The sequence below is a fragment of the Asparagus officinalis genome, chromosome 8 (genome assembly GCF_001876935.1).
Source record: "Asparagus officinalis chromosome 8, Aspof.V1, whole genome shotgun sequence".
Classification (NCBI taxonomy): domain Eukaryota; kingdom Viridiplantae; phylum Streptophyta; class Magnoliopsida; order Asparagales; family Asparagaceae; genus Asparagus; species Asparagus officinalis.
In genome coordinates, this window is record NC_033801.1 from 80,058,230 (window position 1) to 80,076,656 (window position 18,427).

The window sequence follows — 18,427 nt, forward strand, 5'->3', positions numbered from 1 at the left end:
ATGTTGAAACTATGTACTTGTGATAATTTGATGTTGAAACTATGTACTTGTGATAATTTGATGTTGAAACTATGCTCTGGTGATTTGTATGACAGCTGAAAAACTGTGTGTTATTAAAGATTTTGGGGTTGTATGTTTGAACAATTATTGCAATTAAAAAATTTGTTAATATAAAAGATTTTGGGGTTGTATGTTTGAACAATTATTGCAATTAAAAAATTTGTTAATATAGCATAAATATAATATTATAAAAAAATATCATACTAATTCAATTATTGCAATTAAAAAATTTGTTAATATAGCATAAATATAATATTATAAAAAAATATCATACTAATTATCCCACTCAAATTGTCACATTATCCTATTTTACCCCAATTTATCCCACTCAAATTATCCCATTGGGTAAAATTACCCCATTGGAACAAATTACCCCAATGAATAACCCCCCCTTAGGCAATCTAGACCGAAATTCCGTCTAGGTTGTATCAATCTAGACGGAATTTCCGTCTAGGTTGAGTGACTATTTTAAAAAAATAAAAAACCGTCTAGTTTGTCAATCTAGACGGAAATTTCTGTCAAGATTGATTCAAACTAGACGGAACAAACTAGATGGAATTTTTTCCGTCTAGTTTGAGCCAAACTAGACGAAAATAATTCCGTCTAGTTTGTTCCGTCTAATTTGTTCATTTTTTTACTAGTGGTAAAAACACTGATCAGACACTTGATCTATTCGGGGCTTCTGATGATTATTCATTTTACTTGATAGAAGCCATGCACTTTCTAGATGTTAGCTACACTGTAGCAATATGTTTAAAGATATCTCAGCCTATAAAACACAAGTGCCACTTGCGTTGCAGTGGGGTAATGTGTCTTTTTGTTGTGCACGAGGCTTGAGGTGCAAATCTTGCTTACACTAGGTTGCTGGCTTTTGTGCTTCCTCCTTTTTTTGATACCCTAGTGGCTAGTGCCCATCCCATCTTCTTCAGCCATTCTATTTGTGATTAAGCGATCCTCATTCTCTCACGTGTACTTCCAGACTTGATTTTCCTCTTCATAAAGGCCCCCCATTTGGCATTGTCATATGACCTGGATAATTGGCAACCTAGATCTCCTTCAAAAAGATTGCTATATTAGCTAATTGACTTCACCCGAGTTGAATTGGGAAGTTCTGCTGGTGCATAGGACATCCCATATATATGACAAAGCCACCTAGCGATGGATTCCTGAAGTAGGTGCGAAAGAAGATCCAAAGACCCACAGATCGGAAAGGGAGCAGCCTAAAAACACAGAAGGTAGGGGCTGTTTTGTCTCTTTGGTGAGAAGCTTTGTAAAGACTTTCGGATCATAAGTTTACTAGAATGCTAAATGTTTCCTCCTTGTGCGGTCTATTAACTGGCCGAGAAGATATTTTCCTAGGCTCTTTCACAACATGGGCCGATGTGGAAAAGCTTTTCTTGGCCCGGTTCTTCGACGACGACACGGAAGTATCGATAGCCACTATGCTTGCTGAGAAGTAGAAGAAAACGGAGTCGGTCAATGACTTCGTGAAGAGATTTAGGAATCGGTCGCTTCATTGTCGGGACCAGGTCTCTGAAAAGCACTTTGATCGAGATGTGTCGTAACAATCTCTCGATCGATATTTTATCCAAGGTGTGCAAATCTTGCTTACACTAGGTTGCTGGCTTTTGTGCTAAATGTGACCCGCGTGCCGCGCGGATTCCGAGCTTTTTTAGAGGTCTTTTGCACCGTTTTGCGTATTTTGTCATTCAGTTGACTTGTACGCTTCGCTGACTTGCTTCGTGTGCTCGTTATCCTCTTTACGGCTTCGGATGGTCCTCTTTGACTCAAATGATGACATTCATTATCTTCCTTTTGTCTCGAGTTGTGTGCGGACATCTATAGTTATTTTTAGACGCGTACAATCTTGAGAAGAGCTGATAACATACTTACAGCTATAGTACAAATTCACTATATGACATAAGGAATTACTACCATGAACAGCAACCAATAAAGAGATTATAGGCACTAATTAATGACATTAATATTATATTTGGATACTTCGAAATAGTTGAAAGAAATTGGTTATGCTCTGTTTGGTATTAATATTAACTTTTGATTATTTATATTTGAATATGTAGAGAAATTCTCATCAATTTGGATATGAAGAGTAGTTTAGAAAGAATAAAAACTCACTCCTTGATCTCCACCTTTGGAAATTCTAATTTTTTTGAACCGCATTAATAATACTTTATACCCATGTGCAATATCCCTTACCTATAATTTATTACACGCAAACATTCCATAGCTTTAGGTAAAATTTCTTTAAAAAACTTTTAAACAAGAATACAATTTAAAAAAGATACGGAATTTTGAAAGGAAGCGCATACACCAGTAGTTAGGATAATTTTTTAACAAAGAAATATAGAAATTGACTATGCGCTTACTTGTTGAGCTTGTTGGGAACACCGCCGGAGACTTCAGCAATGCCGAGAAGGCCGGGCTTCGCCTTGAGATCCTTGAGCCGGTTTAAGAGGTCGGCCTTCGATTTTGCCTTGGCATCCAGCTCGAGGAGAGAAGCAGATGGAAAGCAGATGGAAGAGAGAAATGGGTTGGCGGAGATTTTAGCGCTAAGAGTCAGGTTCTTTTTATGATGTGGGGTTACCGGTTGGCGATTGACGCAAAACTTTGGCGCAAAAGCCCGTCACCAGTTTCTGCATTTGGGACGGACTATTGGCGACAGCTTTCAACCCATCACCAATGAATACGTTGGCGGTAGTTTCTACTAGCGATCTTTTAGATAGATTTTAGAATGATATTAATTAGGAATATGTACAACTTTCTCTTGCGCCACTAAATAACCCAAGAGGATATATACACAGCCACTATAGGATAATTAGGATTATTTAAATTGTTATGCGAGTAGGTATATAATCCAGAAGGTGACTGATATGCACAGTATTAATTTGTGATTATGCCTAGGATATGGATTAACCCGATGCCTTCTTTTAAATAGATTTTAGAATGATATTAATTAGGATATATAGGATAACAATGTTAGCTCTTATGTTCTGATGATGTTCTTACAACCACCATTATCGGTACTAATGGCTTATTGAGTATAAATGTAGTAAATTCATTTGTCAAGCTCGTTAGTGCCATTAACGGAGGATGAATGGAATATACGCTACAACGAAGATATACAAAGGAGGAGGAGGCCAAGAGTTGAAGCAACGTTATTTCAAGAACGACAAATTCGAATAAAAGCTTCATCCGATTCAAGCTATATCAAAGCTCAAGTATTGCACTCTATATGAGGATATTAGCTTTCTTTTGTTTCCCTCTCTAGTGCTAGAATGTAGGCAAAGAGTTACTGAGTTTAATTGAAGCTATTGGGAATCACACACACGTTTTTAGACTTATGCTTTTAAGCGTTTTTCACAAAATACTATTTTTCACAAGTATGAGTACCTATCTGCAAAATCTTTTTCCAAACAGTTTGTTTTTAGTATTAAAAACATTTTACAAAGTTTCAGAATTTTCTGAGGTCAAATAAATATTTTGCAAATATTTCAAGTTGGTCAAAAATCCTTTTTCAAGAAAATATCAGAAATCGGTGACCGGTCCGGTCGACCGATCCGATGACCTTTCTTCAGCATTTTAAGAGAGTCGTCGGTCGACCGGTACGGTCGACCGAAATTTCGATCTTTAAATCGGTCGACCGCGCCGGTCGACCGATGAGTCTCTGCTTGTTTTCCATATTTTCCTAAGCTGCTCGCGGTCGACCGAATTTTTCGGTCGGTCGACCGAAGGCTTTTTCTGGTCGACCGAAATTCTCTTCGGTCGACCGGATTTTGTCTTTGGTCAGCCGCGACTTTTTTAAACGGTCATTTACATCGAACACTGTGCTTTCACTTGTTAGTGATTGGCACAGTCTGTGATGAGGGTTTGAAGAAGAGATTATTATCTCATTTGGAAAGATTGGGTTTTGTTTTAAAATGATTTAAACTTTTCTATAAAAACCCCCCAGACCTCTTCTTCTTCCGTAGCCCTAACGTTTTGAAAACCAGAGAGCTTTCTGTTTTCCTGAGAAAAATTTTTAAAGTCTGTTTTCTCTCTGTTTCAAGTGTGATTCACCTACCAGCTTCAGTATACCTTCTCTTTGCTATAGGGGCTGTGTAAAGAGAGGTTCTTTCACTGTTTCTTCTGCTGTGTGAGTAAGATCTGTTGAGATCAACTGTGAGGGAGAGTGATCTGTGAGATCAAACTGTGTAGTGAGAGAGATCTGTGGAGATCGCTGTGTAGACGAAGTTCCGGCTTCCAAACCGGGTGTGTAGTGGATTTCTCCTCGAGAGTGGGGAGCGGGGACGTAGGCCAGAGGGCCGAACCTCGTTAACACATCGCGCGTCAAGGATAACGAACTCCTAACTCTATCTCTCTTTCTTTTATCGCATTACTGTTTTGTGGTTTGCTTGTACTGTTTTTTAATTGCATATTAGAGCCTCTTGACCCTAATCACCCCCCCCTCTAGGGTCCAACAATTGGTATCAGAGCTTGGTCTCTATATTAATTTTTTGGTTTAATCACCTTAGAGAAAAGATCTAATTGAGGCCTCTTTGAATATGCATATGTTAGAAGGACAATCCACAACTAGACCACCTCTCTTCACTGGAACTAATTTTGCTTATTGGAAGGCTAGGATGAGAATTTACCTTCGTTGCATTGTCCTTGACATCCTAGAGCTCATAGAAGAGAAATATGAAGAAAAGTCCAAAGTCGGGAACATGACCGATGGAGAAAGGCACCTAGCTAATCTCAACGCTAAGGCTATGAACGCCTTAATTTGTGGTCTTTCCCCTAATGAATATAATAGAGTTTCCACGTGTGCAACCGCATACGAAATTTGTGTAAAATTATGTATCACACATGAAGGAACCCCCCAAGTTAAGGAATCGTGAGCTTATGCATGATTATGAGCTATTTAAAATGCTTCCTAATGAATCCATTGATGCTATGTTTTCTCGCTTTACTAATATCATCAATGAATTACATGGTCTAGATAAGCAATTATCCATTCAAGAGATGAACTACAAGATACTTCGCTCCTTGACTCCGACATGGGAGCCCAAGGCTACGGCCATTGAGGAAGCTCATGACCTCACTACCTTGGCTCTTGATAGCCTTATCGGAAAGCTCAAAGTGCATGAGAAGAAGCTCAAGGGGAAGGAAAAGGAGGAAGTGTCATCACGCGAAGTTGAGGAGCCGTCACCAAAATTGAAGACCATAGCTCTCAAGGGAGCTAGTGACAACTCATCTTCGTCGTCGGAGAGTGAAGTTGATTTTTCTAGAGAAGTGGCTCATCTCTCTAGAAGAATCTCTAGACTTATCAAAATGAACAAAAAATTTAATCCCCGATCTAACAACAAGTTTTCATCTCGTGTAGGAAAATGCTTTGAATGCAACGAACCGGGTCACATCGCTAAGGATTGCCCCAAGCTCAAGGAAAAGTACATGAAGTACAAAAAGAAGAAGGCTATGTATGCCGGATGGGAAGAATCCGAACCAAGTGACTCGGATAGTGATGAAGAAGGAGCCAAATTTGCTCTTCATGACCCAAATGTTTGTTTCATGGCAAATGAACAAGAGGTAATATCCGAGGCCGAAAGTGAATCTTTCTATATGCAATGTGACATAGCTATGGCATTAGAAGAGTTGAACTTTGAATTTAAAAGAATGTCTAAAGAATACTCTTCTTTCAAAAAATTGCATACCTCTTGTGATATTAAGCTAGAGCAACTAACAACCTCTCTTGCTCTAAAAGATGAATTGCCATATTGCATGAAACATGGTCATATTTCTACTCATTGTAGAATTAAAGACAACTTTGAATTTTATGGATTAATATGGGTACCCAAAGGTACCAAAACTACTAACCACCAAGGACCCAAGACATGGGTACCTAAAGCCACTACACATTCATCTTCTTCTTTTGTAGGAAACGTCACGGCAACAACGTAAGGAGATGTGGTACCTTGATAGTGGTTGCTCACATCATATGACGGGCAACAAAGAGTTATTTGCAACTTATTATCATCAAAAAGGGGGAGAATGTTGAATATCATTTCTTCATGATAATGTTTTGATGATAACAATTTATATTGTGTGTGCACTAACTTTCATATGCAGATTTCAATATCAGAATATGTACAAGTGCAAGTGGATATCAAGACATTTTGAAGTGAAGAAAATGAAGAATAAAAGATAATGTATTTGAATTTTTTCTTTACTTAGAATATTGTACAAGCCTTGATCACACACACACGCACACACACACAATTTTAGAACACACTAACACATGCTTAGTGTGTTGGTTAACTATAGAAATCTCCTATGTTAACCATTAGAATAGTAGTTAAAACTTAATTATAAAAACTCATTATTTCTGAATATTTGATCTTAATAGTCGACTAATTAGGAAAGTAGTCGACTACTCATGTATATAACTCAAATACAAGTTTCTGTCTTTTTACAGTATAGTCGACTAATACAAATACAAGTTTCTGTCTTTTTACAGTATAGTCGACTAATAGAGATTATAGTCGACTACTGAGATGTTTAACAGAAACATAAGTTTCTGTCTTTTTACAGTGTAGTCGACTAATGACTACAGTAGTCGACTACTGAAGAAAAATATAAGTTTTCAAGTTTCTGTCTGAACTCAGTGTAGTCGACTAATTATCATTATAGTCGACTACTGAGAACATTTTTTCCGAAAACACAGAGTCTGTCTGAACTCAGTGTGGTCGACTAATGACTATAGTAGTCGACTACAAGAGACAGTTTTTCAGTTTTCAGAATTTGAATATCTGAAAGTTTTTAGCCGTTTTTAAACGTTTTTAAACTTTAAAAACTTGCCTTTTCAAGGGCTATAAATAGGTTATTTGTTCAGAAAAATTGCAGATATATACATACCCATAAGCTTTGATCATTGTGCAATTTTTAAAGTGAAAAACATTCTGATTTTCTGAAAAAAGAAGAGTTTCTGAAATTGCCTATATACTTTCATCAAAAACAAATCATTAGGCAATTCTGCAGAGATTAAAAGTATCATAAGCCACTGCTGCACTATTATTACACATTCAAGGCTTATAGGATCATTGTGTTCTTCTTCAACAAGTTTTCTCTCGGTTGTGAGAGGGTTAGTCTCTTGGGTTAGAGATTGGTGTTCAAATTGACAAGGAGTTTGTCAATTGGTGTTGCAATTTGCAGGAACTTGCAAATTGGTCAGGTTTGCATTTGATTTTGTAAGTTTATTCAAAATCATAGTGAAAACTCTCAAGCGGGATTTGCTTGGGGACTGGATGTACACCGGTTTGGTGGAACCAGTATAAAATCCTTGTGTTTGTGTTTGCAAATTTCTGAGATTGCCATTTTTTTCTTTGCAATTTATTATCTACTTTGCAATAATTTTAAACACTATTCACCCCCCCCCCCTCTAGTGTTCTAGTGTATCTATTTCAGATCCTACATTTGGTATCAGAGCGAGGTAAAAGATGGCATCATCAAATACTTCACAATTCAAGAAAGGTCACTCTACAAATCGTCCTCCAATGTTTGATGGCACGAACTACAACTATTGAAAGTGTAGGATGAAGATCTACCTCCAATCTCTTGGCTATGAACTTTAGAACTTCGTGGAAACTAAATATGAGAAGCCAACAACTTCTTTCGCGGAATGGACTACATCTCAAAGGAACAATGCAAATTTGGATTCTAAAGCAATGAATGCCTTATTTTGTGCACTTGACAAGAATGAGTTCAATAGGGTGTCAACGGCCACATCCGCATATGATATTTGGCACACACTCGAGGTAACTCATGAAGGTACTACTAAAGTTAAAGAGTCTAAAATTTCTGTTCTTGTGCACAGATTTGAATTATTCAAGATGAAGGAAAATGAGACTATTGGAGAAATGTTCACAAGATTCACCGACATCACAAATTCTCTTATTGGTCTTGGAAAAGTATATACTCAATTGGAGATGGTAAGAAAGATACTTCGTTCACTAACTCCACATTGGGAAAAGAAAGTAACCGCAATTGAAGAAGCCAATGATTTGTCAACTCTTACGGTTGAAAATCTTATTGGTAATCTTATGGCATATGAAGTACAACTTGAAGATAGGAAGAATGATGAAGAATCTAAGAACAATAAAGTTCTTGCATTCAATACTACTTCCGATAAAGAAGATTCAGATGATGATGATGAAGAAATGTGCATGTTTGCACGAAAATTTCGAAAATTCATCAAAAGAGGTAATTTTAAATTTAAGAATTCAAATTCAACTAATCTTCTTTGCTTTAAGTGTAATAAACCAGGGCATATGAAGAAAGATTTTCCAATGTTGAAGAATAAACAAAAATCAAGTTATTTCAACAACTTCAACAATATTCAAAATAACAAGAAAAGGAAAGCAATGGCGGTCACTTGGGATGATAGTGATGAATCATCCTCAGATGAAGAAATTGAAGAAAAGGAAAGTGCTCACATGTGTTTCATGGCACAAGATGATGTAAGTGAAAATGAAGAACTTTTAGATGCTTTTAATGAATTATATGAAACTTTTATAAGATTAAAAATTTCACATAATTTTCTTAAAGGTGAGAATAAAAGGTTACTTGAAGAAATTTCCGATTTAAATTCTTCTACTTTTACTAATTCTAAATTAGTTGATATAAAAGAAGAAAATTTTTCTTTACTCAAAGAAAATGAAAATTTATCTAATGAAAATAAATATTTAAAATCAGAATGTAATGAGTTAAATATTCGAATTAATAGTTTAGATAAAGATATTTCTTCTTTTAAATCAAGATATGAAGATATATGTTTAAATGTAAGCAAATTTAATAAAGGAAAAGAAAATCTTAATAATATTCTTTCTTTTCAAAGAGAATCACAAAAGACAAAAGGATTAGGTTTTCAAATTAATAAAAACAAATCAAAGAATACAATATTTGTAAAACCTTCTTGTGATTTGCATGATTATAAATCTGAAAATTTGTGTAAAAAGAAATCAAAATTCTTTTCTATTTGGGTTCCAAAAGAATTATCTTCTTTACATAAGAATTTTTATATTTCTGATTTTATTAAAAATATTTGTTTATCACCTAACTATTTAGGCAAATCAAACTCTTCATGGGTTTGGTTTCCTAAAGGCTAATTTAAAGGACCCAACATAGTATGGGTACCAAAATGTAAATGTTTATTATTTCAGGTACCCAAGAAAGATAGGTGGATTTTGGATAGTGGTTGCTCCAAACATATGACTGGAAACATACAATTGTTGTCATCTTTTCAAAACAAGGATGGTGGTACCGTTACTTTTGGAGATAACAACATAGGAAAAGTCATCGGTATTGGTTCCGTCGGTAATCCAAACAAACCTATCATTGATAATGTTTTATTAGTTAATGGTCTTAAACATAATTTACTAAGTATTAGTCAACTTTGTGATAAAGGTTATAAAATTGTTTTTGAAAAAGAATCATACTTAATTTATGATATTGATTTAATAACCATTATTTTTAAAGGTTATAGAAAGAATAACATATATGTGTTATCTATGAATAATATTTCAAATGAACATTGTCTTATTGCATCTTCTAATGATTCTATTTTATGGCATAAACGTTTTGGACATGTTAACTTTAAACATTTGTCTAAGATTTCTAAAAATGTTTCAGTAAATGGTTTACCTAAGATGTCCTTTAAAAATAATTTTTGTGATGCATGTCAACAAGGAAAAATGCACAAATCTTCTTTCAAATCTAAAAATGTAATATCTACAAATAGACCATTAGAATTAATTCATATAGATCTTTTTGGTCCATCTAGAGTAGCATCTTTAAATGGAAGTAGATATGCATTTGTTCTTGTTGATGATTATTCTAGATTCACATGGGTAATTTTTCTTAAACATAAAAATGATGCTTTTAATGAGTTTTCTATTTTTTGCAAAAGAATTCAAAATCAAAAATCTACTTCTATTATCTCTATACGTAGTGATCATGGAGGAGAATTTAAAAATAAATTATTTGCAAATTATTGTGACAAACATGGTATATCACATACTTTTTCTTTTCCTCGTGCTGCTCCACAAAATGGAGTTGTAGAAAGGAAAAATAGGACATTACAAGAATGTGCTAGAACCATGTTATGTGATAGTAATTTACCTAAATATTTTTGGGCAGAAGCTGTATCAACAGCTTGTTATGTATTAAATAGAGTTTTATTACAACCTATTTTAAAGAAAACCTCTTATGAATTATTTTATAACAAATTCCTAAAGTATCTTATTTTAAAGTTTTTGGTTGTAAATGTTTTATCTTAAATACAAAGGATAACTCAGATAAATTCGATTCAAAATCCGATGAAGGAATTTTTGTTGGATATTCTAATCACAGTAAAGCATATAGAATTTACAACAAAAGAACACAAGTTATTGAAGAATCTTTACATGTTTCTTTTGATGAAAATTTTTCAAAAACACCTATTATACTAAATAATGATGATGATGTAATTGATACCATACAAGATACTCCTATGATAGATATTACAAAAGATGATAATCTACAAAATGATTTACCTAAAGATTTTGTAGAAGTTAAAAATCATCCACATGATTTAGTTATAGGAAATATATCTGACAAAGTAACTACTAGATCTCATTTTAATTTGATTGCTCATAATGCTTTTATTTCAACTATTGAACCTAAAAATATAAAAGAAGCACTTCTTGATGATTCATGGATAATTGCTATGCAAGATGAACTTAATCAATTTACTAGAAATAATGTTTGGGATCTTATACCTAGACCTCAAAATAAATCCATTATTGGAACAAAATAGATTTTTAGAAACAAATTAGATGAATTTGGTCAAGTTATTAGAAATAAAGCTAGATTAGTTGCTCAAGGTTATAATCAAGAAGAAGGAATTGATTATGATGAAACTTATGCACCTGTTGCAAGATTAGAATCAATTAGGATTTTACTTGCATTTGCATGATTTATGAATTTTAAATTATTTCAAATGGATGTCAAAAGTGCTTTTTTAAATGGTTTTATAAAAGAAGAAGTTTTTGTAGAACAGCCTCCAGGTTTTGAACATGAAAGTTTTCCAAATCATGTTTTTAAACATAAGAAAGCATTATATGGTCTTAAACAAGCACCTCGTGCTTGGTATGATAGATTAAAGAAGTTTCTTTTAACTTCAGGTTTTGAAATTGGAAAAGTTGATTCAACATTATTTATTAAGAAAATAAATAAAGATATTTTACTAATTCAAATATATGTAGATGATATTATTTTTGGTTCTACTAACAACAATCTTTGTCAAGAATTTGCTAAGACTATGCAGGATGAATTTGAAATGAGTCACATGGGTGAACTAAATTTCTTCCTTGGACTTCAAATTAAACAATTGAAAGAAGGAATATTCATCAATCAGAGCAAGTATGCAAAAGATTTACTCAAACGATTCGGATTGGAAAATTCATTAAGTAAACCAACTCCAATGAGCACCACTACATCACTTGACAAAGATGAAAATGATAAGAATGTTGATCAAAAGCTATATCGAGGTATGATTGGATCACTTCTTTACATTACTGCTAGTAGACCTGATATTATGTTTAGTGTATGCTTATGTGCAAGATTTCAATCTAATCCTAAAGAATCACATCTTAAAGCAGTAAAAAGAATTTTTAGATATATTAAAGATACTACAAATTATGGTTTATTTTATCCTAAACATAGTTCATTTGATTTAATATCATATAGTGATGCTGATTTTGCCGGATGCAAATCTGATAGAAAAAGTACAAGTGGAACATGTCATTTCTTAGGACATTCACTTGTATCTTGGTTTAGTAAGAAACAAAATTCAGTATCATTATCAGCAACTGAAGCTGAATATATTGCTGCAAGTCTTGCATGTGCACAAATATTATGGATGAAACAAACTTTAACTGATTATGGAATAAATTGTTCCATATCATCTATTATGTGTGATAATTCTAGTGCAATTAATTTATCTAAAAATCCTATTCAACACTCACGTACAAAACATATAGATATTAGACATCATTTTTTACGTTATCGTGTACTTAAAGGCGACATATCATTAGAATTTATACCTACAGATAAACAAATAGCAGATATACTAACAAAACCCCTAAAAGAAGAAATTTATATTAAATTAAGAAGGGAATTAGGTATATGTTCTTTTGAAGACTTAAATTAATTTTTAAAACAAAAATACATAAATTTAAACCTTAAGTAGTCGTCTAAACTGACTTATAGTCGACTACATGCACAAGTCTTACAGACAATTTTTCTGAAAAAATTTCTTTATAGTCGACTACTTACCTTTATAGTCGACTACTCAATGTAAAATCTTAAAAATAAACTTTCTATTGATTACAGTGTAGTCGACTACTTCACATATTGGTCGACTACTATGAGTTCAAAACTAAAACTTAACTTTCTGTCATTTACAGTGTAGTCGACTATTTTGACTATTAGTCGACTACTAATCCTGAACCTTCAGTTTTTAAGACAAGTGGATATTTTTTGTTTTAAACCCAAAATCCAATAACCCTACCCGTTTCACTTAAGTAAAAGTCATCTCAACCATTCATTTTTAACTACACCAATCCTAACAATTCATCTAAAATCTAATCTTGACCCTATATTCTTTTCAAATCAAATCTGAACCTTACATTTTATTTCATATTCTAAAAAGAAATTAAAAATCAAAAATTAACTTATAACTATACCCAAAACCGAAATCTATCCTCTTTCCCATCTTCAGAACTTCAAATCAAGGTTAGGGCATTCGTATCTCTCTCTCAAACTTCATCAATTTCTTTCAAATTCTCTTCAACTTCTTCAAATCTATCAATTTTTCAAGATCTGTAGTCGACTACTCCAGGCTATAGTCGGCTAATCTAGGGTTTCTACAGTTTGGGGTATAATTCTAAACTTGCTCTTTCATTCTCTTGTTATTAAACTAGTTCATCATGTCTAGATCTAAGAAAGCCAAGCAAACTCACAGTTCTGTTGATGATGAAATTATTGTTTATTTAAGAAGTCCTGAATTATTGGAAGAATTTAACAGACTATCAATTTTAGAAATTCTTCCAGGACGATTTGTGAAGTTCGATGATTTCATTCCATGGAACTTTAGTTCTTATTTTGAAAATGTGGGATTGCTTGAGTTATTTTCTGCTGAAAATAAGAAGCCATCATACCCATTTCTTGTGCAACTGTTCTATACCAATATAGAACGTGTGGGTACAATTGGTGGTTCTGAAAAAATAAAAACCCTTGTTAAAGGAATGGAGATTGAATTAACTACTAAATCAATTGGTAAAATATTCAATATTACTTATCAAGGAGTTTCTCTTAGCTCTGTTAGGATGAATGATTCAGACTTGTTATCAAATCACATATTTCTTCCTGGACATGGAAAACCTTTGAATAATTCAAACAAACTTCGTCCATTTCCTAGGTTCATTGCTCGTATCCTAGCCTATAACTTGTTTCCAAAAACTGGAAGTTTTCATTTCATTTCCCTAGAATTAGCAAAAGCAATATATGCTATTATGGGAAATATTCAAGTTAATTGGGCTGAGGTTTATTTTGACAATTTCCTGACCATTCCTAGAGGATTTCTTCCTTATGGTGCATTCCTTACTAAGATCTTTGACAAATTCCATGTCGATCTCAAATCTGAAAAATCTGTTGTTCGTTCAATTGAATTTTTTGATTCAAATGCCCTAACTAGAATGAAATTGACAAATTTTGAAATCCAAGATCACAATCCTCAAAATGAACCTGATCTTCAACAAGAAGAAATTCCACAAACCTCAACTCAAGCTGGAGCCTCTTCAAGTCAACCACCACCTTTTCCTACTGAACCTTCATGTTTTTCAGATGTGCAATACAATACTTTGAGTGCACGTATCCTAGAACTGGAAACTGGTCAAAGAGCTATATATGCACAGAACAGATATATCATCAGTAATCAAGAAGATCTAATCAAAAAGTTTGAAGACTTGGACTCAAAGCTTAATTCATATTTTCAAGGCCAACAACCTCCTCCAGCACATTAGGATTTGTTTCTATTTTTTTTTATTGATCAAAACAATTATGTTCCTATGTTTAAAACTATGTATTTGTTTTTATGTTTAAAACTATGTGATTGTGTTGCTATTATGTCAAGTTTGCTACAATATGACTGTATGTTAAGTTTGCTATTATGTCAAGTTTGCTATTATGTGTTAAGTTTGATACTACTTTATTTAGTTAATATAACTGCTACATATTTTAAACAGATCATGGTGATGAATAGTATGGAACTTGTGGTCTTTATGGCAAGTCTTTGCCTACCAATATGGATGGGTGAAGTTATGGACTATGTTCATAACCTGGATGATTTGTTTGAAGTATTAGCTCATGTTGAAAAAATTATGTTATGCTTAGGTTCCTCTTTTTGTTGATAACAAAGGGGGAGAAATAGTTAAGTTTTATATTTTTTATTATAAATGTTAAAAACTTTGCATATATGCAGGGGGAGTAAGTATTACATGTAGTAAGCTTTAATTTGATGCGAAAATTATTTATTATCATCAAAAAGGGGGAGAATGTTGAATATCATTTCTTCATGATAATGTTTTGATGATAACAATTTATATTGTGTGTGCACTAACTTTCATATGCAGATTTCAATATCAGAATATGTACAAGTGCAAGTGGATATCAAGGCATTTTGAAGTGAAGAAAATGAAGAACAAAAGATAATGTATTTGAATTTTTCTTTGCTTAGAATATTTGTACAAGCCTTGATCACACACACGCACACACACACATTTTTAGAACACACTAACACAGGCTTAGTGTGTTGGTTAACTATAGAAATCCCCTATGTTAACCATTAGAATAGTAGTTAAAACTTAATTATAAAAACTCATTATTTCTGAATATTTGATCTTAATAGTCGACTAATTAGGATAGTAGTCGACTACTCATGTATATAACTCAAATACAAGTTTCTGTCTTTTTACAGTATAGTCGACTAATAGAGATTATAGTCGACTACTGAGATGTTTGACAGAAACATAAGTTTCTGTCTTTTTACAGTGTAGTCGACTAATGACTACAGTAGTCGACTACTGAAGAAAAATATAAGTTTTCAAGTTTCTGTCTGAACTCAGTGTAGTCGACTAATTATCATTATAGTCGACTACTGAGAACATTTTCCGAAAACACAGAGTCTGTCTGAACTTAGTGTAGTCGACTAATGACTATAGTAGTCGACTACAAGAGACAGTTTTTCAGTTTTCAGAATTTGAATATCTGAAAGTTTTTAGCCGTTTTTAAACGTTTTTAAACATTAAAAACTTGCCTTTTTAAGGGCTATAAATAGGTTATTTGTTCAGAAAAATTGCAGATATATACATACCCATAAGCTTTGATCTTTGTGCAATTTTTAAAGTGAAAAACATTCTGATTTTCTGAAAAAAGAAGAGTTTCTGAAATTGCCTATATACTTTCATCAAAAACAAATCATTAGGCAATTCTGCAGAGATTAAAAGTATCATAAGCCACTGCTGCACTTCAATTCACATTCAAGGCTTATAGGATCATTGTGTTCTTCTTCAACAAGTTTTTCTCTCAGTTGTGAGAGGTGAGAGGGTTGATCTCTTGGTTTAGAGATTGGTGTTTAAATTGGCAAGGTGTTTGTCAATTGGTGTTGCAATTTGCAGGGACTTGCAAATTGGTCAGGTTTGCGTTTGATTTTGTAAGTTTATTCAAAATCATAGTGGAAACTCTCAAGCGGGATTTGCTTGGGGACTGGATGTACACCGGATTGGTGGAACCAGTATAAAATCCTTGTGTTTGTGTTTGCAAATTTCTAAGATTGCCATTTTTCTTTGCAATTTATTATCTACTTTGCAATTATTTTAAAAGAACACTATTCACCCCTCCTCTAGTGTTCTAGTGTATCTATTTCAGATCCTACAGCAATGTCTCCTTCAGTGGTGGTGAGAAAGGTAAAATCATTGGTATCAGTTCTATTGGTAAGAAACCCTCACCCATTATTGAAGATGTTTATTTAGTAAAAGGTTTGAATCATAATCTTCTTAGCATTAGCCAATTAAGTGATAAAGATTTTGATATCTCTTTTAAACCGGATAAATGCATTATTAGTATGGATGGAAAAATTGTTTTTATTGCAAATCGCAAGTCTAATGTTTACATTTTTGAGATGAATGAGTTAGTGAATCAAGATGTGAAGTGCCTTGCGGCAATTGATGAAAATCCTTGGATTTGGCACAAGAGACTTGGACATGCAAATATGGAGTTAATATCAAAATTGTCTAAGAAGAATCTTGTGAAAGGGCTACCTAGCTTGCACTTCATAAAAGATACAATTTGTGAGGATTGTGCCAAAGGTAAACAAACAAAGTCTTCTTTCAAATCCATCCATGAGGTATCGACTTCTAAACCCTTGCAATTACTTCATCTTGATTTATTTGGTCCTATGCGTGTTACCTCTCTTGGAGGCAAACACTATGTTTTTGTGATTATTGATGATTTTTCTCGTTTTACATGGACAATATTTCTTGCTAAGAAAAATGATTGTTTTGAAGAATTTGCTAATCATGTTAAAAGAATTGAAAATGAAAAAGATTTGAAAGTTGTTAAAATAAGAAGTGATCATGGTGGTGAATTTCAAAATGAATTTTTCTATGATTTTTGTGCTCATCATGGTATTACTCATATGTTTTCCGCTCCTAGAACACCACAACAAAATGGTGTTGTTGAACGGAAAAATCGCACCATACAAGAGATGGCACGCACTATGCTTAATTCTTTTGATTTGCCAAAATATTTTTGGGCGGAAGCCGTCAACACGGCTTGCCATGTTTTAAATCGTGTTTTGATTAGACCAAAGCTTAAGAAAACTCCTTATGAACTTTATTATGGAAAAACTCCTTTCATTGGTTATTTTCGTGTCTTTGGTTGCAAATGCTTTATTTTAAATACAAAAGATCACCATGATAAATTTGATTCCAAAATTGATGTTGGTATTTTCTTGGGTTATGCACCTCGAAGTAAGGCTTATAGGGTCTTCAATAAACGAAGCCTCGTTGTTGAAGAGTCTATAAACGTTACTTTTGATGAGACTAATGTTGGCTCTCAAGTTGTTTTGCCTAGGAAGGATGATGATGATGATATTGAGGGAGGATTGGACTTGTTGCAAATCAATGACACTCCCTCTATAGAAGCTCAAAATGATGTGGATAGCACAATTGCTCAAGAACAAGTTGACCCACCAAAAGCTTGAAAATTCACATCAAACCACCCAAATGAACAAATTATTGGGAGCCCTTCAAAAGGAGTTATAACTCGCTCAAAAGCCTTGAGTGAATGTGGTAATGTTGCATTTCTATCTCAACTAGAACCTAAAAAGGTTAATGTTGCTTTAAATGATGAGTTTTGGGTTTTGGCTATGCATGAAGAATTAAACAATTTTCATAGAAATGAAGTTTGGAAGTTAGTTCCTAGACCTAACAATGCTAGTGTTATTGGTACAAAATGGGTTTTTAGAAACAAACTTGATGAACATGGCATTGTAACTAGAAATAAAGCACGTTTAGTTGCCCAAGGATATAATCAAGAGGAGGGCATAGATTGTGATGAAACCCTTGCACCGGTTGCAAGGTTGGAATCTATTAGGATGTTTTTGGCATTTGCTAGTTTTAAAAATTTTAAACTATTTCAAATGGATGTCAAAAGTGCTTTCTTAAATGGTTTTATAGAAGAGGAAGTGTATGTTGAGCAACCCCCCGGTTTTATAGATCATGCTTTTCCTAATCATGTTTACCGGGTACAAAAAGCTTTATATGGGTTGAAACAAGCTCCTAGGGCTTGGTATGCTCGCCTCTCTAGTTTTCTTATTGAAAATGGTTTTTCAAAAGGAACAATTGATAACACACTTTTTGTGAGAAAAAGGAAAAATGATTTCATTTTGGTTCAAATATATGTGGATGACATTATTTTTGGTGCTACTAATGAATCCTTGTGCAAGGAATTTTCTAAAGTTATGCAGGATCACTTTGAGATGAGTATGATGGGAGAGCTTACATTCTTTCTCGGGCTCCAAGTCAAGCAAACTAAGGATGGGATCTTCATTTCACAAAGCAAGTATGCGAAGGAATTGGTGAAGAAATTCAAGTTGGAGAATTCTAAGCATGCGCCTACTCCCATGAGTACTAGTGTTAAGCTTGATGCGGATGAGAGTGGTGAAGATGTGGACCAAAAACTATACCGAGGTATGATAGGTAGTCTTCTTTAT